The sequence below is a fragment of the Pseudophryne corroboree genome, chromosome 2 (genome assembly GCF_028390025.1).
Source record: "Pseudophryne corroboree isolate aPseCor3 chromosome 2, aPseCor3.hap2, whole genome shotgun sequence".
Taxonomy (NCBI): Eukaryota; Metazoa; Chordata; class Amphibia; order Anura; family Myobatrachidae; genus Pseudophryne; species Pseudophryne corroboree.
This window is the reverse complement of record NC_086445.1, coordinates 458,436,720-458,455,575: the sequence shown is the minus strand read 5'-3', so window position 1 is coordinate 458,455,575 and position 18,856 is coordinate 458,436,720. Positions and strand designations below refer to the sequence as shown.

At 38.7% G+C, this 18,856-nt stretch overlaps 1 protein-coding gene across 10 annotated transcripts in view; it reads right to left on the bottom strand.

The window, feature by feature from the left end:
- Nucleotides 1-18,856, bottom strand: part of AUTS2 (activator of transcription and developmental regulator AUTS2) — a 1,933,147-nt gene that overhangs the window by 570,643 nt on the left and 1,343,648 nt on the right. The window lies entirely within an intron of this gene.

Below are 18,856 nucleotides of genomic sequence, written 5' to 3'. Positions count from 1 at the left end.
ATAGGCCGATTCGTTCCCATCCTTGATGAGGCCGATGACGGTGGTGTCGTCGGCTAATTTGAATCTTTACTGATTGTGACTCTGAGGTGCAGTCATTTGTGGACAGGGATAAGAGAGCTTAGATTCTGGGGCTTGGATGCAGTGCTCAAAGCCATCTTCAGATGGCATTGTCCTGTAGAAGCCTATATGCTTCTATTACACCTCACCACTGACAGTGATCCAACCAGATCCCTCCCAACACCCACTTCAGCATGCACATATCTCAAAGCATGCGCAGATTGGACTTCGGATCCTAAACCAGGAACTCATCATTGCAAAAGACAGCTCTTACCACAAGAGCTGTCCTTTGTGATTTTCTTCATGCATACGGTGTTAGTAAACACCGATATGCATACAGAGAGAGGTGGGATGCATCGCAATCAAAATGCAATGCTTGCTGCATCCCGCCCATTAACCCAAAAAATGCCTTGAATAATCAGTCACCAGTTTCAAAGTCAAAGGGGGGAGGAAGGAGTTGATTGTTTGAGGGTAAGGGATTTAAAGCTGTCCTGCATATATTTTTTGACAAGTTAAAAGTACATTATCTTGCTACTGAGGGAGCGCCATGAATTGAAAGGTAAAGACCGCCTCAAATCCTTTAAGTACTGTATCTATAATGCATTTGTGCAAAACCTCTCTCCTAATAGCTTGTATATCTGCTTTCAGTGTTCAAGCTTCTTAGTTCCATATTTTGATTCTATTTCTATTTTCTTCTGGTATTGACTTTCCCTCTTGTGTTATATATAAGATAGAGCTGGGACAAGGAGGAGAGGGGGGCTAAAGTGCAGTTACAGTAAGGAATATTTCTTACAAATTATGTTTAGGATCTAAAGAATCAAAATAAATCTATTTTGGTGCTTTTCTCCAATATGAAATTTTTGCAAATGTGCAGTTGTATAAGGTAATGGAATATGTTGTAATTAAGCTATTATTACAGTTATTTTATCTATGTCATATATAGGTATGTCTATCTTATAACCATGTATTTTGTGATATAGAGTTTCTTGACGATATGTTTTCCCATAATTTAAAGCACCAATCATAAATATACCCAATGACAAGAACACTATTCCAAGGAATCATTTAAGGGTAAATCCACAGCAATGTTGAATAAAATCTGGGGAATGTAAATATGCAGCACAAATACATACAAAAACAGAATAGGGAGTAAAAGCTCAGCCCAAAGAGAAAGGCATCTCTTGACCAGTGATAATATGAAAAATGACAACTATGACAAAATTTGTTCCAGTTAGCTCTCCTTATATCAGTTAGCTTTAAGGTGTGGTTTCCTCATCAATGGTTTTGTATTGACAGACATAGAGGATTTTTGACTGTCATGTGTACTAGATGACACTCATTGTGAAAGAAAAGTGGTTTAGGTCAGTGGTTCTCAAACGTGGTCCTCAAGTACCCCCAACAGTTCATGTTTTCCAGGTCTCCTCACAGGATTGCAAGTGAAATAATTTGCTCCACCTGTGGGTCTTTTAAAAGGTGTCAGTGAGTAATGAATACACCTGTGCACCTGCTAGGTGACCTGGAAAACATAAACTGTTGGGAGTACTTGAGGACAGAGGTTGAGAACCACTGGTTTAGGTAAATGAGATAATGCCACACAACCTAGAATTCTCAGATTCCACACTTAATTTATGAATTTAAATAGAAAGCGGATAAACAGAAAATATTTAATTGCTGAGCACTTCCTAATTTTGCTATATTTATTCTCATTCAAGCTACAAAGCTGTTGAGCATTTTGTTTTGATTAAAAATTAATAGCTGCTTTTGACCCAGGTGGATTAATTTCACTTTCAGTGAGTATCAAGTTAATTATCATAAACTACAGCTAGGTGAAAGAACCAATTAACAGACAGAGCAAATAACTGCTTTCCCTCCCTCGTGCTGAACGTTGTTTTGACTGAACACTTTAATGGACAATTTTCATATCACTGCAATGAGATTAATTACACAACAACAACTCTGAGTGGAAAAATGTAAGCATGGGTGTGCACTGCAATAGCTAAATAGAAGAGTTTAAGTTATATTAAAAATATATATATATTTTGTATATTATCAATATTGGGAGTTGTGATCAGGAACCCGGGCACAGTTCTCGCCATATCTGAAATCAACATTGAATTGAACTTGCCATTAATCAGACAGACCTTTCTAATCTTTAGTTTAGAAGCCTTATTTTCCGAATCAGTGTGCACATTACAATTCCTTGTGGTTGTTCACACCTTGTCTAATCTGTCAGGCCAAGCTGCCTGGTATGCATCAAATACTCTTATCATAACACATGTCTTATGTTAATCTTCTTGCTCAAAGTACTTTGAAGTCTGCTAATGTCACTAATGAGAGGAAATTAGCATTTTCCTTTATTAAGTCTACTTTACTTCATAAAATATTCACTCAGAATAATGACCAGAAAAATAGTATTATTAAGAAATATGAGCAACAAATAAGAAAAAAAAATGTGTCAAAGTCCTTCAATGCTTTTCTATCAAATGCAGTGGAAACATTTTATTTTAAATCATTGGGGCTCCTAATACAATTGTGAAATCTACATTAAATGTACAGTAACCAGCAGCAACAAATTAGATTCTGCCATTTTTGTAGTATTGGTTGCATATTTGTGCTCAACGTCATTATTATTATTATTATTATTATTATTATTTTTAGAAGGTGCCACAAAAAATCCTGTAGCAAAGTACAATTATAGACAGTATATTAATTCACATGAGCTAAGAATCTATAGGAGATATGAATGGCCACAACTGGAGAAGAGTGCAGATATTTCAGAGTAAAGAAAATGGGTGGTAAGCTAGAATAAAAAGTGAGTTTTAAGGACAGTCTTAAAGGCAGGGAGTAAAATGTTAAGCAAAGGTATCACAAGGTGGGTGTGGGGGGGTAAAGACCACTCCTGGGTGACATCCTTCCAGGGGGTGATACCAAAATTCTGTCTTCACTGTAGCGAAAGGAAGCCAGGTGCTACACTTTGACATTCTCATGAAGCACCATGGCAGTGGCAGATCCAGAAAAAAATGACATGGGAAAGGGGGGGGGGGTGTTTCACTAAAACAGGGGAAGAGGGCTGGTTATTATTTTTTATTTTTGACCCTGGAACAGTAGGTGTGGCCTTCTAACACACTTCCAAGCTCATGCCAACCTTTGTCTCCTCCGTCTTCACCCACTCGCCACAGGAGTGACATGGTGAAAGGGAGAAGGTGATGGGAGAGGCAATTAGTGGCATGGAGAAGGTGATGGGGAGAGGCAGTAGATGACAAGGAGAGGCAGTGGGTAATGCCAAGGAGAGGGTGACAGGCATTGGGTGAGAGCGAGAGGGTGTCAGACAGTTTTCCAGATAGGTTTGAGGTACAGGACAAATAGCCACAAGCAGGGCCGGCTCTACCATTAGTCAGCTGCCTAGGGGTGCCAGCCACTGGGGGGTACCACTGACTCCACACAAAAAATAAAAAATAAGACTCTGTCTTTCAGTCATAGCTCCCAATGTGACCTATTCCAGGGATAATATGCTCTGTTCCTGGACCCTTTTAATTTATTATTGCCATCACCTGTGTTCAAACACCTACTTGCCTTATCATATTGCTGGGTCGACACGGGTCGGTGTGCGGTGAGAAAGGGCCATAATTGAAAGCCCAGGTCGCCTGACCTGGTAAGTCAATCTGGGAATAAAGCAGTGTTATTCCCGGGTTGAATACCAGGTCAGTTGCAGCGTGAATGGGTTCCCAGGTCGATGCGACCCAGGACCCGTTTACTACATAGGGAGAGACGGCACGGAGATGAGCTCATCTCCAAGCGCCACCTCCATCGCTATGGCAAATTGCCGGGTCGGGAAGCCTGCAGTTAGGGTCCAATGCCGGATCCCACCCAGGAAGGACCAGTTTCCAATTCTTGGGTGGGATCCGGCATTGGCGGTGTGAAAGGGGTATAAGTAAATATTAATCCATGGTTCTTGGTGTTGGAGCACCCGTAGCAGATACGGTAAAATGTGACAGGACCATTTTTGTAGTTTATTCAATTCTACACACTAGAGGTACAGTCCACATTTTGATCCGTTTGTCCATTTGAGCTTTATCGTTCACACACCACAAGCCACACATCGGTAATGATGTCATTATGTCAACCCCCTTGTTATCCCTTTAGGGAAGATTTATTAAAATTCTAATTATGCAGTTTTCCCATTTCCCACCTGCAGAATACCTATATTAAATGTCAGCTTCCTAACATATCGGGAAGTAAGAGAATTAGTGATTAGTCGGTGAGTGAGTGAGTTAGTGCTTTCACATTTTTATATATATAGAATGGTAATTTGTCTCAAGAAAACAAATTTTGTAATTTATACATCTTGTCACAGAAACATTTTAGATATCAGCGAACAGCTTACTTTATGTAGTGGAGAACACCAATCAAATCAATAGTTAGCCCGACAGCAGAAAAAGTAGTTTTATGCATAACTAATTTCCATTGTGAAAGGCTTTTAAATAAAGTATTTCCTTTCCTTCTGCCTTCGGGTGGGAAAATAAGTATGCATTTCCATTATTTGTAGTTTAGAATGATGTAATATAGGTTGCACTATGTACTAAGTGAAATTAAAGGATCATAGTAAGAGTTCTTACATGCCCCTCCCACACCTATAATTGCAAAGAGTTTTGCTGCAACAATGATGCAGCTCCCTACAGTTATAAAGAAGATGGTACATCTCTTACAAAACTTTTTTTTTTGGCTGTGCGCACAGGCATTCGCCGGGGCAAATTAAATCGGCGGCGGGAGATTTAAAAACCCTGCGGTGCGGGGTTTATCCCACAGCTGCTGGGTTTTGGCATTCAATTGCTGGACTGAAAATGGGACACATCACTGTGTCCTATTTCACACAGCTCCAGAGCAACTCTGATTTAGCCTAGAATCACTATGTTTAGGAAAAATCACTGGGATTGCATTGGCACCCTGGCGGCAGCAAACTTCCCCCAGGACTAATTAAGCAATTGGAAATTTCCAATTAGTGTATTTAGTCTGTAATTACTCACCTTCCTAAGCAAGGTCTTCTGCATATAGTGTCAGAAGCCTTCTGCAGCATGGAGCGTATGTGAGGTGTGTGGAGTGTCTGTTAGTGTGTGTAAGTGTGCATGAGTGTGTGTTAACCCCCCTGTGTAGTGTATTCCACCCACCCCACCCCCGAGCCGGCCGCTGGGAGAACTTCATCTGCCAGCAGCCCTTGCACCTCTCAGTAGCCCCCACAGCCTCCCAGCAGCGCCTGGACCTCCCAGCACCCCCTTCCCCAGTGGGACGATAGAAGGGAGACCACCGGAGACCCCTGAAGAGGTCAGTAGCTTTTTTTCATGCATTACAGGGTTTTCAGCACTTAAAATCCCATGACCATCTTTTTAAATTGAATATAGCAGGTATCGAGAGCACACATACCCGAGGTAATCCAAAATTGGGCGCAAGGTACGCAAGATTTTTATACTTCGCTAAACCTTGCGCCAAATTGAATTTCCCACTGTGTACATGGAGTGGTACTGTATTTTGAAGAAAGGCAAGGCTACAGTACAAACACCCTGAATCTATATTACCCTAGTTATATGCAATCACATAATGCATATGAAAGCATCTTAGCACAATGTATTGTTGATGCTTTAGAAATGCTTCTGCATAGGCCTTAATGCTTCAGAAAAACTGGTATATTAAAATGTTTTTCAAATATAAGGTAGCAAAAATAAATTTTAAATAAAAAATAAAAATTGAAGCACATTTTTAATCCAGTTACTGATTACAATGTTGCGCATCATCTGGCATACTTTTGTGAATATGTGAATATTCACAATAAATTGATACTGCAGTACATTAATAAAATAGCAACATTTGTGAGTCATGAAAAGTTGTGATCTTCAATTATGTGCTTCTCAGAATTAAGATATACTTGTTATAACTTTGAAATAATTACCCAATATTAAGCACACAAAAAATGAATGTAAATATATAACTCAATTATTACAATAATGATTCCACATAAATGAGCAAGTCAAAGAGCTATGAATTTGGAATTGTCATCTACTACCAGTTAAGCTGTCCTCAGAAGTACAATACACACTTATTACACAAATACATGTTATGGGTTTTTTTACATCTCAGAGTTTAAACAATGTTTTTAACATAAAAAATACTCCAGCAATTTCCACATTTTCATTGGCAAATCACTTCTAAGTAACTTATTAAACTCAAATCAATTGAGGTGGAAACTTGGCTCATTGTGGCACATTCTTTTATCACCTGTCAGTGCTGTCATGAAAAACATATGAACAGGCAACAGATACACCAGACATCTTGGCCAAGCTCTATTTAACAAATTATCAAAAATCCCAAGACTGCTTAGCACTCTGTCGAACACAATTGCTTCTGTCATCACTAAATTCACACAAAAATTTAATTTTAAAAAATTGCAACTGTAAACAAATTCCATAGCAAAATAAATAATAACTAAATTATATTGGTCAACTTCATCTATTTGTTACTGAAATATTATAAGTTCTGTACAACATACTTTTTATATCAGAAGTGAATAACAACCCAAAACCAAAATATTCTGGTACAGTTTAAACTTGGTTGTGAAAACAAAATTACCGTTCACATAAAATATAAATATCATGTGATAGAGTATCAACAAGCAGAAGGGCGACAGTAGTATGTCAAAGCTGACATGCCGACTTGCTGGTAATGGAATGTAAAGCATCATGTTTAAAGCTATACACCAGAACAGTTACAATGCGTTACATTGCTGTACTAGCATGGCAGGCTTGACATACTGCTGTCTCCCGTCTGCTTGTCGACAAGCCATACTGAACCTGACATGACATATGTACAAATCTGCAAACATGTTAAAAACCACATTATATGTTTTATATTGTTTTAGATGTTAATCACATTAGTAGAGGTAAAGTAGACTTTCTTTTGTTGTCTAAACAATGTGTGCCTGAAACTTGTTAGGTTTCGATTACTTGCTAGTTTTGATTTTATTCTGTGCAATTATTTATTTCTCCATGAGCAATGAACTATAGTATGGATTCAGTATTGATAAACCAGCAGGCTGATTGGGTTCTCTGTGTTGTATTGCAGGGACTTAAATGCTCTCTGTAATGTATGGCAGTCTTTTAGGATGTAGTGTATGACAGTCACTTGGACACTCTCTGAATTGTATGTTGTTTTTTTTACAATGCTGTTATATTGTATGGTGGTCAGTATGATGCCTTCAGTATTGTATTGCAGCTCCTAAAATACTTTTTTTATTTTATGACAGTCACTAGGATGTTCTCTTTATTACATTGGCAAATCACTAAGATGCTGTCTGTATTGTTTTGCAGCCACTAAGCTACTCTCTGTATAGTATGGTGGTCATTAGGATCTTTCTGCATATTCTATTGGTCAGAATGATGCTCTAAGGATTGTATGATTGCCATTGGGACACACTCTGTCTTGCATTTCAGTCACAAGGGTTCTTCCTAAATAATATATTTGTAACAATAATACCTTATGTATTGTATGTCAGTTACTAGAAGGTACTTGTATTATATGTGAGGCGCTGGAATGCTGTCTATATTGTTTGGAAGTCACTGGGATATTCTCGTATTGCATGTCAAGCCATATAATGCAATTTCTATTGTATGGTAGGTCCTAGAATGCTCTCTTTATTGTCCAGCAGTCATTAGGATGGAAAGCAGCCTAGCACTGTCTAAAATTATAACCTTGCTACTTGCATTATAGGAATATGATTAGTGGAAACCCATCTCTAAATAATGGTGGTTAGGGGGTGTATGAAGGCCTTATAAGTCTGGTAGATGATGATGGGAGGAGCCCTTATTCAAGCACAGCTTGGATTTGAGCTGTTTGTTTCTATTTTGCATCTAAAAAAATAAGTTAAAAAAAAAACCTGAATTTATTTTAAGTGTATAGCTTCCAGTCATCCATCATTCATTTTCTGGGGATTATGTTGTCAGATTAACCAATCAAGATACTGACTATGATGATAAAAAGAGTAATACTGCACTATAAAACCAATTTAATAGCCATTATTGCTTTCTCTGCTAAATATACATCATGTGCATTTTGCTGATGCTATTACTCCAAATGAATCTACATCCAAATCAAGTGAATCTGTCTGTATTAATCATGCACCAATAACAGTGACAATGTAATATATCAAGTGCTATGTTTTGTGCTGCATCAAGAATGATCTGCTACTGTTTCTGATATTGGGGTTGCTTCTGCTGTCGGAAATAGAGGAAGCACAGCAGGTATCAGACATATCAGCTGCTTGTCCCTACTTGTTACATCCTGGGGATCCTTGATACTTGCAGCAGCACTCCCGACACACACACACACACACACACACACACACACACACACACACACACACACACACACACACACACACACATATTTTTTAGTAAATGAGCTCTTTAATGAGGTTCTACCAGTATAATTTCAATTGATATTTACAGCTACTGATAGGCGATCTTGCCTGAGTTGCAATAGAGCAAACACTCCCTTTTGCCAGCACCTTCCTTCCTGTTTCACCTACTCCCACAGTCGTCACAAGTGCAAGATAAGGTAAAATCCGCTTACAGAAAAAGCAGACCTTTTTTGTGGGCAAGACCACAAACAAACAGCACACAGTTATGCAAGATTAAAGGATAAATCCCATATCAAAATCTAAACCTTAAATGCCTATTAATCATTTTTGAAAGTTTTTACTAGTCTCTAGCAAGCAAAAAATGACTCGTTCCCATGCCATGTTGTTACCTGTTCACTAAACCAATCACAGATAACTCGGGGCAGTATGAATTATTGCAACACTGTTGCTTATGGCCAGAAGAAGGAACATGTGCCTGCTCTGTCTATAGTTATAAGCAGTGTCAGACTGGGGCATGAAGGGCCCACTGAGGGATTCAGTGCTGGGGGTCCATGTTTAGGGGAGTGGCCAGTCTCCAAAGGGGGTGTGGTGAGCTGCCACAGAGGTTTGGCTAATCATTAGAGCAGTGATCCCAAGCACAGTCCTCATGGCACACCATCAGTCCAGGTTTTAAGAATATCCATGCTTAGGCACAGGTGACATCATCTGTTTGATTATATCATATGTGCTCAAGCAGGGATATCCCTAAAACCTGCACTGTTGGACTGCCTTGGGGACAGCTTTTGTGAACCACAGCATTAGGGAGTGCACACTCTGGGCCCGTTGACAAATATATAAATATATAGTAAATACTGCTAGTGCATGCATGATAGTGTACCAGATTAATAACAGCAATGCATTGCAGAAAATCCCCCACAGTCCTGTGCAGTATAAGGTAAAATGTATAATTCAGGTGCACAGTCTGAAACCTGATCCAAAGGGGAGGAGGTGGGGCCCACTGGGGTTTTCCCCTGTATCCCTGTGTGTCAAACCAACTACGGTTGGAAGTGGCTAAAAGTAACAATGGAATTGCTTTAGTTCTACATACTGTACAACAAATATCGGCGGCACAAGACATGACTAGGAGTTGCAGGCCACACAAACGTGTAACAAAACAGAAAATGCTCCTTTGTGACATTATGCATCTACTTTTGTGCAGGACATGATTGTTTATATGAAATAAAGATGATAGATTTACATTGGCATATCCTGGTGTAAATTCTCAACTTGCCAATTTATATTAAGGCATAGTTCTGCAGAAAAGTGAATATGTACATGCACTTCAGCCAATGATCTGCAAATATTACAATGTAAGAAAGGCTGTTATAATGTCCCCTCCAGTGGCGTAACTAGGGGTCCGTGAGCACTTGGATACGTGCAGAGCTGCGGGGCGCCCTAGTCGTCACCACTGATTTCTGCTGGGGAGGGCACAACGCGCGCCTCTCCTCTGTGCACTTCATTTGACAGACACGCCTCTGCCGCTGGAGACTCAGGAAGGACACACAGGAGAGGCGCGCGCTGTGCCCTCCGTGTCCTCCTTCCCAAAACAGCACAGCACATCAGTAGGGGAGCCCCAGGGGGGGGTTGTACCTGGCACCAGGGAGGGGAGCATATTTGGCACTTGGGGGGCATATTTGGCACTGGGGGAGCATATTTGGCCTGGGGGGGGGCATATTTGGCACTGGGGAGCATATTTGGCATTGGGAGAGCATATTAGGCACTGGGGGTATATGTGTACCTGGCACTGAGGGGGAGGGCATATTTTGGCACTGGTCGTATATGTGAACCTGGCACTGGGGGGGCATATTTGGTACTGGGGGCATATGTGGCACTGGGAGCACAGCCCTAGCAACAAGCATTACCCCCTGGTTACAATCACAACACCCAGCTCATGAAATCCCTGGCAACAAGCATTACCCCCTAGCAACGAGCATGACACCCAGTGCATGAAACCCCTGGCAATGAATATTACCACCTGGCAACAAGCTTGAAACCCAGCACATGATACCTCTGGCAACAAGCATAACACCTACCGCATGAAATCCCTGGAAACAAGCATGACACCCTGAGCATGAAAACCCCTGGCACCATGCATGGAACCAAGAGCATGAAACCTCTGGCAACGAGCAGGTAATTTAAAAGTAATTAGAAGCCTTACTGTATGACTTAATGAGTAATGGGCATTGCGGTGTGTGGCATAATGTATCACGGACATTGCGGTGTGTTTCATAATGTGTCACAGGCATTACGGTGTGTGGCATACCATATCACGGGCATTGTGGTAAGTGGTATAATGTCTCAGGGGCATTGCAGTGTGTGGCATAATGTATAACGGGCATTGCGGTGTGTGGCATAGGGTATAACGGGCATTGCGGTATATGTCACAGGCATTACGGTGTGTGGTATACTATATCATGGGCATTGTGGTATGTTGTATAATGTCTCAGGGTCATTGCAGTGTATGGCATAATGTATCACGGACATTGCAGTGTGTGGCATAATGTATCACGGACATTGCGGTGTGTGTCATAATGTGTCACAGGCATTGTATGTACTATAATGTTTCAGGGGCATTGCAGTATGTGGCATAATGTATAACGGGCATTGCGATGCCTGTCATCATGTGTCACAGGCATTACGGTGTGTGGCATAATGTGTCGGGGGCATTATGGTGTGTGGCATATTGTGTCATGGGCATTATTGTGTGTGGCATAATGTCTAAGGGCCATTGCAGTATGTGGCATAATGTATACTGGTCATTACTATATGGAGGAAAAATGACAAATAATGTAAGGGGCATGAATCAGGGTTATTTTTTTTCCTGTGGAAGCCAACGTCTGGGCGTGCAGGTTGCAAAACTGGGATATAAGGTAGTCTTTTCCTGCAATGCCACGCCCCTTTCTGCAAAGTCACGCCCATTTCAGCAAGGCTTTTTGCATCGCATGCAGATTCGCTGCTTTACTAGTGCCAATTATGGGGGGAGGAGGAGTGGGGGGGGGCGCCAGAGAATTTTTTGACTTGGGGGAGAAAAATTTCTAGTTACGCCACTGGTCCCCTCGCTCTCGATTACATTAGGAGACATACTGTATGAGCATATGCCTAGCAGTATCTTAAAAGATAAATTGAAAAGTTTAAGCTAATAATGGAAGGCTGTCCCTGTCCTAGTGGCAACAGGTTGGACTATAAGATGATTATTTTATTACTGATCTATTTATTATTATTTATTTATTATTTACAGAGCTCTATGACCCTCATTTAGGTTGGATCGCTATTTTTGCAAAAAACAAATATAATCCTAACTCGATTTGTCATGTGTCGTTATTTTCTTATTAGGCTAAGGTTTAGTTGACACTGTAAATTTTTATTAAAAAAGATTAACAACAGAATTCAACCATTACAGAGATTATGTATGCGTCACATTTTTATATTACTTACTGCATCCATTCTATATGTATTATTTAATAAATAATTATTTGTATACTTAAAAACAATGTACTTATAGTAATTCTGAAAACAAAACTCTGTATTTTAAAAACTATTTCTGAAAAGTAAATAAACTTAAAATCCCCCAAAATTACATTTGCAGCCATTTTACAGTATATAAAATGTTTGTATTTATTATTGTACATATTTTTGTAGGATATCTATCAAATGTATAGTATTTAGGGGCCTATTCATCATCAGAGTTTTGTGCTTTATGATGTGAAAAAATTTTTTTGACAATGCATTATACATGAGTTTTGTAGATACTGTAGCTGTGATTATAATTAGATGTCGAAAAAAAATTATGCATGTTTATAGTACACTAGAAATGTGCGCAGACATTTGTTTTTTGGTTTCAGCTATTGCAAAACCGCCCTCAAGTGTTTTGGTTCCGATTCGGATTTGGTTTTGGAATTCTTGAAAATTGCTAAAAACAGCTAAAATCATGTAATTAGGAAAATGTTTAGTTCCTACAGTATTATTAACATTGATAATGTTAATTTCCAGTCAATTTTAATCACACTCTGCTCTGAAAAATGGCACCTGAAATCTCGAGGGAGGGACTAACAACTAACAAGCAATCCAAAACCCAAGATTTTGATTTTAAATCTGAGATCCAAACTGAGGTAAGTCTCATTTCAACTTGGATTCCCTAAATTTGTATGAATTCGGATTTCTAAAAGAATTCAACCTCAAATCTCTAGCATACACTAATGTTACGTTTATCAGTTTACAGCATTAAGTGTGTTGAATCAGGTAATAACTTCAAAGGAAATAGGTGTTAAGTGTATCTATAGTTTAAAAAGTATGCACTTATGAGGAAAGCTGTTATATATTCTTTAATGACATGTGGTTGAAAGGCACTTTTAAAGTGACTATCATCAAAATTTGGTTTAATTACTATTAAATGCAGACTTAGCCGATATAAAATGCTTACTGAATTCACAGGTCATCTGATTCATTCAAGTGAAATAACAATATTCATTTTACAAAGAGCACATTTTTTTAAATCTATCTCAGAAGAAAAAAGGTAATATTTATGGATAATCACAAACAGTTAACGATAAAAAGGAAGTTTTATTTTCTGGACGCACACAGTGGGAGTTTTAACATGAAACATGCATAGCTTTAGACATGGATACTCCGGCTGCCTCAATTGCCCAGGGATAGATAAAACACAAGACCAAGTGCTAGTAAAATAAAATCTTCACCATCGACATTGAGTATCCTTGGTGTAGTAAGTCAGGCCCACCGAGGATTCCACTATTATGCCTGCCCAGAGCACAGACTGGAGCCAAGGAACTTGCCTGAGAAGCTAGTAAAATGGTAAAGCACTCTGTAGTGCAGTCATGTCATATTCAGTTATAGCAAATAATCCCAGATGCCTGCAGAGCTAAAATGGAGCTGTAATGTGCTTGCCTCCTAACCCGAGCTGACAGCAATGATGTACGACTACCATTAGCGGAAAATATCACTTCAACTAACCCATGATCCGGCTCCGCTAGGGGTCATATTATCCATGAGGAACAAATTACACTTTGAAAGTAAATACAAATTTCTTATATAGAATTGGGTGCAAAGCGGGTAGATAGAGCTATGTTACCTGCACAGTGACAGATGATAAAAGACATGACAGAGTACTGGTGGACAGAGTAGTGAGGTCTAATCGTTCAAGCTCCTGCTTTATGAGCATGCACTCAGGCCTGTAGCATTCCTCTAAGTGACAAATGTATAATTTATAACACAGACATGTTCCTATCAAATTTTATTACTGTAGTCGCTGAATGCACATTCCATCTACTTTAACACATTACAGCCAATAGAGAATATTGCATTTTTTTCAACTAAGCTTTAAACATAAAAAATATAAAGCGTGCAGCATGTTTATGGCTATGAAACAGATATACAAGAAATATTTGTGGAAAATAGAAATCTTTATTATTACAAACTATCGCGAGAGATTAATTATAAGTAGTTTGTTAAATCATTAGCTATGTTTTGGTAATTTCTAGGTATATATAGACATTAATGAGTAGTTATATTTCTAACAGTGTGAACATCCCATGACTACCGTGATTCTGGGTACCATTATGTGACATGTGACTGCATGAAACCTGCTAAATTTCAATACAGGATCCTGATTGGCTCTGAGCAATCACATGAGATTTGTTTTGCAGGAGTCCCAGCCAACACCAATAGCCAATATCAAAATGCTGGAGACATTTTAGTATAAGGTACAGTACTAAAGAGCAGTGGCACAGTTTTCCATCTAGCCAACAACATGTGTATCCAATGCAGTCCTGAAATCTTTTACTCTATGAGTTCCCATCACAACTACTGGGAGAATTCCTTATATTTCTTTTAAGTCTTCTTCAGAGAACGTGAGTCAACCGTGTCATAGATCTTGCAGTCAGTTAAATGCCTTAAATGTGGCCAACTGAGGCAGGTGTCTCTGGCAGCATTTTTTAAAGAGATCAATAATAAGGGGTCTATTCATGAAGCAGTGGAGAAGTTGCCTATGGAAAACAATCAACTGTTACTGTATGTATAATTTTATAGAATACACTTGATAAATGTTCAATGCTGATTGGTTGCTATGGGCAGCTTCACCACTGACTTACTTCTCCACTCTTTTCACCGCTTCATAAATAGACCCCTAAGTGTGAAGTGAATTTCAAAGATTCAGATTTTACAGCTGCAAGACCCTAAATTTAGGCTTCAGTGCTAAAGTCTAAATGGATACAGTACATCTATTTTGCTAAATACAGTAGATAATGATTCCACATGGAAATATTTGTCTCACAGTGTGTGCTACATAAGTATTCAGTTAAAAAGATTGTGGCACAGCTTTAGCTGTACATACAGGTATGTATGGAGAGAACTTTAAGACTCTTTTCACTATAAGCGTTGAGTAATTACTAGAAAATGTTTAATTACACTCAGTCAAAGGAAGGAGAAAAAGTCAAATACTGTATACAGTGACTAATGATGGTTCACGAGGGCCGTGAGGAGGGCGGTGTGACCTGGAGCTATTGCACAGGGCAAAATGCCATAGGGGTGGCAATGTCATTGCCCCTTGGCCCCAGAATAAGGCTAGCAGAGTGTCTGGAACTATTGCAGTGCCTTTAATTGTTCAGTGCAATGCAGTAGTGTGACATTGATGGCAGTCCCACCCTCCTACCCTGATGGGTGCAGCTTTATGATGTATTGCACTGTGGAGACTGGAGGCTGAGCGGGGGCTGTACAGGATGCATTGCTGCCCTGTTATGGGGTTGGTGGTACAAATTCAGTATTGCTATTTGTAATACATAAAGGAATGCTTTACTGCCCCTACACAAATAGTAACATGTAATGTTTGAAGGCTTCACATCTGCAATCGTTTAATGAGCTTTTATGAGCTACTGTAATACATGAAAATTGTATTCAACTTGAACACATTTTGAATATTGTGCTTCACACCAATACGTTCTATAATCTTCATGCTGAACTAAAGGTTTTCGAACACAGTGGGATTGAAGAAAATGGTGTATGACTCCAGTTTGTGCAACATATCTTGTGTTACTTTGCTCTACACATGCTAAGAAAGAAAATGCCCAGATAAGCGCGATTCTAGACTTGTACGCATCTGTTACTTATTACTCTTTACACCTCGAGATGTGGAACGCGATAGACTGACGTTATCTAACACAGAGTATAGTGAAGGCACAAATAGTGTGCAGGAGGTGTATCATTTGCACCTGCTACAGGGCTGGAGCATATACACACACTGATGATGATGATGATGATGATGATGATGATGATGACTGTCAGAAATTAGGACTAATGTATATGATTCCAATATTGTTTTTTTTAGAGTAAATTATGCTTCCTTATGCTACCAACTCTGCAATAATTTCCAGAATGTCTTAATGCCCACCAACTATACAACATGAAAGTTCACGAAAATTAATTGCTATGTATTTTTACGTGCTTTTCAGACAGTAAGTCCCCGTTGAAGTAACTACAAAAAAAGGAAGATTTTAATTAAAAATCATGAAGCATGACAATACTTTCAACAGTGCTTTGAAAACACATGATAAAACTGCATTTGTGCACGTGTTTGTGCATTTCAGTAAAACTTTTACTGCAAATCATATTTTAACAGAAAAAAGGGGGACAATGCAGTGTAGATCTGCCATGAAAGGGGAAACTTCAGTGAACAAATCAAAAATCATCAATGTAAATGAGCAGTTAATTGATAGGATTATACATGTTACGAAACGAGAAGGCACACAGCACAACACCACGTTCTTTTAAAATTAACAATGTTTAATCACTGTTTGGGTGCACGAAGTATTTTCATCAGGACATACATGATTGACTATAATTTGGATTAACTCATGCGTGAAAGGCTACAAGATGAACATTTTTACAAATGACTTTTACAGCTCTCTTTTTAATAAATCTTGCTCTGAAATGCACCAGCAAGTCTTAACTCATAGTGTCTACTAATTATTAATGTGCAAAGTGGCTAAAGTCCAAAAATCTAAAAGCTACCCTATTCTACTGTAGGCAGTAGAGGTGCTATATGCCAATAGCTTATTTTGACTTCAAAATTAATTACATGAACAAAACATTGTCAGCAGAATGGACTAAGGGCAGAAAAGCAGTCAAAAAATGCTGCTTTCTGAGTTTTGGTCACTTTCCCTTATGTACCAAGCTGCAGAATGGGATACATTCTGGAGTTTGGACTCATTGTGTAGAACCATCTGTTGCTGGTGTTACCCATTAGAAGCCTATGGGCTTCTTTTTGCTTTTCTCTCTGAGAGTAGTCTCAGTACCCCACACAGCGCACGCATCATTGGAGCGCATGTGCAGAAGGAGTTCCAGGATCTATGTATCTATCTATCTATCTTATACATTGCAACTGAAAATATATCTGTGAGCAATCTTTAGTAAGTATAATTGTCCGTATGATGTGTTATGTGTTTCTAAGCATAATTGGCTTTCTATTTTTAATTAATTAATCTATAGCAGAATCTGTGTGAAACAATCTGGAAGTAAATGATATACTGTATATATTTATATGATTATAATTCCTTCAGCTAGGATACCTGCAATGAATGGTAAGTGTCTAAATATATAGATATACAGTATATAAGTTGAACGCATTTTTCAGAGAAGAAAAATAACTATTTCTTGTGTAATATGGAAACTACCTTTACAAGTGAATAATTCAATAGATTCATTAAACAAATTAGTTACTGGTGTCTTTGCATCTTTACTAGCCCCTCAGTAGGTAGCAGTATATTGTTTAAGATGCTCCATGTCTGGATTCGTTAGAATGCTGTTAATGTCAACAGTTGTCAACACGGAATACATCACAAACACAGGTCTAATCCATATCTGGCATAATGGGATGATGTAACGCATTACAATACTGCAATACAATACTCTTGCTGGCAGCAGCAAACGAGTGTTAAGAAGCAACACTTGATTGCAGCACTTACGTATATACATCACTATGAGCCAAGATTTACAGATGCCAATTTTGGATTCCTGCATTGTCATATGTAAAACTACAATTTTGTATTGCCTTGGTATTAACTTGTGATTTTCCTAGACCTAAAAAAGCTCTTCACCTTTGGCTCCAGCTTACATGCACCACTATCCTAGAGTCTCTGATCATATCATCATGCATCCTCCCAGGACAAACTCCATGACCAACAGTGTACATTTGTGCCTGTGATTCCTACCAAGAGACCTCCTCCTGGGAACATCATATTTATACTCCAGAAGTCTTCAGAAGGACCTTCGTGAAAGCACATGTATAGTACACAATAAGTGAAATGCAATCAGCAGTATGTGTGGATTTGATTTGTGTTCATTTTTTTTCTTTACCAACCTAATAAATAGGTATAAGACATGCATATGTACTGTAATAATTGTAGAACAATTAACAGAGAATGTACAGTACTGTTTTCCATTAGGTTTGATTTTTATTTTTTTGTGGCACAAAATTATCTTAGAAACAACAGGAAAATATAACTCAAATAAATTTCTTTTGTACCACACAATATGGGGGGTAATTCTGAGTTGATCGCAGCAGGAACTTTGTTAGCAGTTGGGCAAAACCATGTGCACTGCAGGGGATGCAGATATAACATGTGCAGAGAGAGTTAGATTTGGGTGGGTTATTTTGTTTCTGTGCAGGGTAAATACTGGCTGCTTTATTTTTACACGGTAATTTAGATTGCAGATTGAACACACCACACCCAAATCTAACTCTCTCTGCACATGTTATACCTGCCTCCCCTGCAGTGCACATGGTTTTGCCCAACTGCTAACAAAGTTCCTGCTGCGATCAACTCGGAATTATCCCCATTGTGTGGCAAAATTATTTCAACACAAAATCCATTTTGTAAAGCCAGAAAACATTTTAGGACTCTAGACTATATAATGGTGCAATATTAATTTATAACTTTAGATATCTATTATATTGCAAAGAATCCATTGCCCATTAGCAAAAGATTGACCATGTGCATCTTGGATCATTTTTGTTATACAAAATTAATTTGTAACAGGTTTATTTTGATGCAAAACAACTAATTATGTGCAGGTTTACACCTATTTTTTTTTTACAAAATAACTGGTTGATCAGTGTCGCCACGTAGAATTTACAAACTGTAAAAATGCATTGGAAAAATTGATAAAGGTAAGAAAACATATTCATTAACACTAATTTCCTTTTGAGGTTTGATTGACAGGCCTGTACAAGCAATACAGCTTTTAATATGAGCAGAATGTTTGTTCTTGTGCTTTATGAAATGCCAAACGTCTATCCTTAAATGCACAAAACCTAAGAAATATGCCTATAAACAGGCACCCAGCATG